Source organism: Sinocyclocheilus rhinocerous, unplaced genomic scaffold (assembly GCF_001515625.1).
Source record: "Sinocyclocheilus rhinocerous isolate Xijiao unplaced genomic scaffold, SAMN03320098_v1.1 scaffold1233, whole genome shotgun sequence".
Taxonomy (NCBI): domain Eukaryota; kingdom Metazoa; phylum Chordata; class Actinopteri; order Cypriniformes; family Cyprinidae; genus Sinocyclocheilus; species Sinocyclocheilus rhinocerous.
In genome coordinates, this window is record NW_015639524.1 from 14,566 (window position 1) to 20,504 (window position 5,939).

General features: G+C 34.8%; 1 pseudogene; it reads left to right on the plus strand.

Annotated features, from left to right (window-relative positions):
* Window positions 1–934: 934 nt before the first annotated feature.
* LOC107751341 (probable carboxypeptidase X1) overlaps window positions 935–5,939 on the plus strand; it is a 13,870-nt pseudogene continuing 8,865 nt past the window's right edge.

Genomic DNA, 5,939 nt, shown 5'->3' on the forward strand with positions numbered 1-5,939 from the left:
CTGAGGGGGCACGGCCCGGCCACCTCGGTCACTGTGCCCCCTCACCTCTGGTGCCGTCTCCGTAGTGGGCGCCCTCATTTTAGTCGGTGAGGCAAGGTACTGCCCTATGGAGGACCAAACCTGCAAAAACAATAAATAAATAAATACACAAATAAATAAATAAATGTGTGCATAAATACACATTCTTGTTTAAATACATAAATAAATAATTAAATATGTAATGAAAGTAGGCAAATAAATAAAATAAATTGGTGGGCAAATGGAAAATGTTTAAGGAAATGCTCTGTGACTTTACAAACACCCAAGGGAATGGCCAGAGGTGTCATTTCCCGGCATTAAATAGGACTAAATAGGGAACCATGGCACCAATCGTTATACTTTTATCTTTGCTAACTTTTATTATTGTTTTAGTTGGAGGAGTAACCACTTCACCTTCTCTTAACACTTTGAGCGGTACGGTCCCACATATGGGATTTTTATTTCTGTGCCCCTGGGAGTAAAATCGGTCCCACATATGGGATTTAGAACGTTCGGTGACATCACATAACTGGCAAATTCAAACTGTGCTTTCCCGCTTTAGCTGGCACTGGGCCAGAGAGGCAAGTGCACTGGGCTTGTCATATTATCACAGCTTGTTTTTAACCACCTAATGTTTATTTTAGGTTTCAGATATTTAAATACACATGAGTACTAGTAAAACAATACATTTAGGGTTTGTAAGCCATCATCTGCAACTGGAAGCGTGAGAGCCCGTATTAAACCCAGGACCACCAGCATTTATGGAAACATCTCACCTGCTAAGGTAAGCAGATTGACCAAGACGATCAAACCCACTGAGGCGACCACCAGAGCTCTGAAACCCACGGAGGGAAGCACCAAACCTCTGAAAGCCACGACATTTAAACCCACTCCGGCCACCAGGGCTCCCAAACACATGACAGTGAAGCCATTGGAGTCAACCAAGGGAACCACGAAAACTCTGAAGCCCACAGTGAAATGGACTGAGGTGAGCACGAAAGTCTTGAAACCAACAACAGTGAAGCCAACACTACCAGCCACAAAAACGACTAGGCCTACCACCCCAGTACGCTTCAACACAGAGGACCTTAATGAGAACATCGATAAAAACGTGGAATGGAGAGTTTGGAACAAAAGAAAGTGAAGAACCACCTGTAGCCTGTTTGGTAAGTAAATGTGACACTCTCCTTTCCCATTTTGGAAATGAATGTTTAGGCACTGATAAAATTATATTTTTAATAAAATATTATAAAATATAAACTTTTATTTTATAATTATAACATTTATACAATTAATGCAATTGTAATTTTAAAATTACTGCAATAAAATGTGCAATTAGAATTCTTTCAATATACAAATACATAATTTAAAAAATGGAATGGGGCGTTTGGAAAACAAGAGAAAGTGAAGAACAATCCGTTTTGGTAATAATGATAATAATATAATATATAATTGCATTAATAATATAACATCTATCTATCTATTAGGGCTGTAAAAAAAATCGAATTTCGAATATTCGTCGAATTTAAAATAAAAATCCACATTCGAATGCAAAAACGTTGCATTCGAATTTTAGGTGTGCGTAAGGAGGCAGCCTTATCAGCGGTGCACGAGATGCGATGATGATGTAAGTGTCGTTGCATTATAATGTTTTTGTTAGCCTATATCCAGTTGAAGCCACTAAACGCGGCGCTGCTGCGTTGTTCATTAAAAATATAGCGGAAAAAGAGAGCCATTTTGACAGCCCTACTATCTATCTATTCATACATACATACATACATATCTATCCATACTTCCGTCCATCCAGATATATTTATACATCTTATTATATGCACATTATAAATTTTTTACTTTTTACATACAAAGCTCTTCATAATTTGGCACCTCATTATCTTTCAGATCTTCTCCATTTGTACACTCCTTTGCGCTCTTTGAGATCATCTTCTGCACATTTATTGTCTGTTCCAAACTTCAGGATGAGTTCCTTTGGTGGTGGGGCTTTTAGTTGTGCAGCGCCGAAGCTTTGGAACTCTTTACCTTAGCTGGATTCAACTTCCCATTTTAAAGCTCAGATAAAAACGTATTTGTTTAGAATTGCTTTTAATGATTTGCTTGTTTAATGTGTTGTTATAATGCTTGCTTTTTATGTTTTGTTTTATTGTACGGTGTCCTTGAGTGTCTTGAAAGGCGCCTATAAATAAAAGGTATTATTATTATTATTATTATCTATGCATCATCTGTCCATCCACCCATCCATCCATCCTTTCATGCAAAAAAAAAAAAACCCTCCCAGATTATCAGTTCATAAATATGCAGGCCAGCCTTGTTACATAATTCCAGCCATATTCAAACACTGTACTAACAGTCCTCTTCATGTTTCCAAAGCCAATTGGGTCACACAGTCAGGGAACTAGCTCTCTCCATAACCAAACAAACCACAGAGCTGAAAAGCAAGGTTTTCCATAGATTATATTCAACTGCAGGAATTCTATGGACAAAATTTATGGGAAAATCTTAGATTCCATCATGTATCTTGTATCAGGTTAACTAAAATGAGGACATGTACAGAACATATGCTAGGATTATAAAGCTTGTTTAAGTCTTTATTATGATGAGGACAGAGACAGCGAACCCATTCAAGAACCCACTTTTTTAACAAAGCAGTCGTCGGAATGAAACTTCTCAAGCAACAGCTCGTTCTTTTCAACTTCTCAGTTAATCTCAGAAATTGGGGTGTTTTAGCAGATTTATAGGGGGAGGTGGTTGTGTAACAAGCCCAATTGCATCCAGACCTCTCCAAACACTTCTTAAAGACATGCCCAGCGGCATCTCACAGTCCTGCTGTCTATCAACTTGAAGTATAAAACAGTTTAAAGGACAGCAAGACAATAGTCCAGATTAAAGTAACTGGGTCATCTAAACATCACCAGTACCAAGAAATCTCCCCACTTTCAGATGAACTGGTGAGGAATGCTGACTCCACAAACCATCAGACTGACTCACCCACAAGAACCAGATGTGCTTGTTTCTCACTGAAAGTCCATATGCAACAGGCTCAATCAGCTACAATAATGCTAACCAGTAACTAACAAGACATTTCTGGAAATATTATCCAAGCTTTTTGCTCATTAAGAAGTTCACAAGGTTAACTGGGAGGTCAATAGTAAAGTAAGTAAAGAGATCTTTAAACTACTTATACTTGCATAAAAAGAGCATGAAGTCCCCATAGCAGCAGTTAATGCATGTGGATTTGTGGAAAATATTTATATACAATGTGAGCAGGATTTGGAGTATGAAAGATTATACCATGCATACTGTAACTGATTTTATCTGTGTGTTAAGACACATTTATAATAAATACTATGAATTTAAACATCCTTGCAGGATGTTTTGCATCACATGCATTGAGACTGTATTGCTTTTTTACCAGACAGTTATTATGAACTAGTCAAATTGTTTATTGTTAGCATAATAAAGCTTGTATAGACTTAAGGAAGGAAAAGGGTTTCAGTTAATTAGAGCAAAATCTTTTCAGAAAAAAATAATTATTGCAAGAATAAAAATTATATATTACGGCATACTATATAAAAAATGAAGTACATAACAGTAAATACGGTAAATGTGCCCCTCAAGTGGAGTGAAAAATATTGTAATTATACGTTTTGAATGACCAAGCGAAGTGGGGAACTCAGAATTCTACATGATACACATGTTGCCCAGTTGTGATGATGTAAGGGGCGTGAAACATGGCAGATAACACATCTATAATCTATGTAGATCAGTGAGCGGAAAGCAAGTCCATAGTGAAAGGTGTTAATCACTTAACTTTTACAGTATGCATCTCATATAGTTGTGATATCATGTATTAGTAAGTGACAGAAATATTTTTCATCATTTTGAATTCAGATGTAATTATTTAGGTTTATTGTTCAAAATATAATACAATATTTGATTTGTTTAGGCTACTTCCATGTTATTTTTCCAACTTGATTGTGTGACATTCATGTTGTTATAATAAACTCCCAACTCGAAAATACGAGTTTCCCAGTTGTGCAGCTTTTATGAAACTGGGGTTTGTGGGTTTGCAAGGGAACTGCAATAGGTTGCTAAGCTGATGAAAAGCAATTAATTAAATCAGCTGACCCAGAAAACGTTTGGGTATTCCTGCAATAGTGAATAGGAGTTTTTAAACATAGTGGTATCAGTGTTTCTAGCATGGATCCTAAAGGCTTCAAAAACAAATAGTAACACTATTAAAGAGACACTACAAAACAGCCTGGTAGAGAAGGGAGAAAGTATTTGAAAAGCAGATGGGCCAAGCTGAACTCTTGTCTTGTAAAATCTTATGCACTGATTACTAAACAGTTTTTTGTTTTTGTTTTTAGAAATTGCATTCAAAATCCACTTGGCTCAAAAATCTAAGGAGCACACAATGTTTCTTTTCCTCTATTCCCTTCCACTTTAAATCATCTCTTTGCTTTCTCAGAATGTCCTCCTTTGGGTCTGGAGTCTCTGAAAGTTAAAGACTCACAGATTCAGGCCTCTTCTTACAAGCGTATGGGCCTGGGGCCACACAGGGGCCGACTCAACATACAGGTGGGCCACACTACAGAATAAACCTTAAATATATACATGCTCACTAACATCCTAAAGTTTGGGTCAGTAAGTCAGTATTTAAAAAAAAAAAAAAGAAATTCATAATTTTATTTAGCAGTGTGTCAGGGAAACATTAAATTGATCAAAAGTGACAGTAAATAAATTTGTAATGTTAAGATTTATATTTAAAATAAATGCTGTTCTTTTCAACAGAAAAAAAACCACTGTTACATTGTTTGTTTTTTGCAGTCTGGTGTGGAGGATGGCGATATCTATTACAGAGCTTGGTGCGCCGAGTATAAAGACCAGAACCAATGGTTACAGATAGATGCCAAGAAACTCACACGGTTCACAGCAGTGATACTACAGGGTCGCAGCTCTATATGGAGGTTCATAGTTCATATCATAATATATTTCTTTACCATAATGCCATAATTAAAACACATTGTAAATTCCAACAGTAACAATATTCTTTTATTCTGCAGCTTAAACTACGTAGAAACCTTAGAAACTGTAGAAGCCATGCATGAACGGAACAGAAGAAGTTGATGTTGGTCTTTTTGTTACCAAGTGTAAAAAGAAATTGTCAAAAAAATGTTATACATTCTACACTACCGGTAAAACGTTTGAAATAATATTTTAAGATAAGATTATAAGATTTTTTTATGTTTTTGAAAGGAATCTCTTATGCTCACCAAGGCTTTATTTATATGATGAAAAATACAGTAAAATAGTAATATTGTGAAATATTCCAATTGAATCCTATTTTAACTGATTTCTATTTTAATATATTTTAAGAAGTAAATTATTCATGTAATGCGAAGCTGAATTGTCAACAGTCATTACTCCAGTCTTCAGTGTCACATACTTTAGAAATCATTCAAATATTCGCCTTTTAAAAACATTAAAAAATTATTTTATTTAAATTAAAACTTTATTTCTAACATTTTACCGGTAAAAAAAAAAAAAGGTAAATTTCTTTTACATAAACTTTTACAGTTCGTTTACATAAATATGATGTCAGAATTTTTTTTGCAACTTAGTTTCAATAAAAAAAAAAGTCGAAAAGTTTTGAGTTCTGAGACTTACAGTATTTTCATACAGTGAAAAAATAGTAACATCTAAATTATATTCAAGTCAATTTTATTCAAGTCAAATATTTTATTTAATATCACTGAGTCAACCTAAATACAATATTTTATACCAACAAAATTAATTTTTATAAGTAAAATTATGTAGATGTTATGTTGCCACTTTTTACAGTGCAGAAAACAGCTCTTTTGTAAAAAAAAAAAAAAAAAAAAAAAAAAAAAAAGAGAAAAAAA